Source organism: Ammodytes marinus (genome assembly GCF_949987685.1).
Source record: "Ammodytes marinus genome assembly, chromosome: 2".
Taxonomy (NCBI): domain Eukaryota; kingdom Metazoa; phylum Chordata; class Actinopteri; order Uranoscopiformes; family Ammodytidae; genus Ammodytes; species Ammodytes marinus.
Window position 1 is genome coordinate 37,065,638 of NC_137231.1, and position 675 is coordinate 37,066,312.

Below are 675 nucleotides of genomic sequence, written 5' to 3' on the forward strand. Positions count from 1 at the left end.
GTTTACAGAGCCACCATAGCAACATGTCAGTTTACAGAGTCACCATAGCAACATGTCAGTTTACAGAGTCACCATGGCAACATGTCAGTTTACAGAGTCACCATAGCAACATGTCAGTTTACAGAGTCACCATAGCAACATGTCAGTTTACAGAGTCACCATAGCAACATGTCAGTTTACAGAGTCACCATAGCAACATGTCAGTTTACAGAGCCACCATAGCAACATGTCAGTTTACAGAGCCTAGGCTGTGTATTAACACTGGAGGTCAGATCATGAGGAGATATTCACTGATTTTGACAAAAGGGGATTTCTACAGAATCCTTTTGAAGTGAGACGATTAAAAAAGAAAAAATGAAAATATAAATCAGACAGTAACTATAGTAACTATAGCTGTACAGGTCTTATATCAGACAGTAACTATAGCTGTACAGGTCTTTTTAAATGTCTTGTAGAACAGGAATGTTTGTGTAGGGAGTAATGTGGTGGGATGGGCCTGTTACCGGCTGCACCACACACACACACACACACACACACACACACACACACACACACACACACACACACACACACACACACACACACACACACACACACACACACACGTTACCGGCTACACCTATAAAGCCATAAACCTGTTTGTTAACTGGAGATGATTTATTCATTATTGCAGCA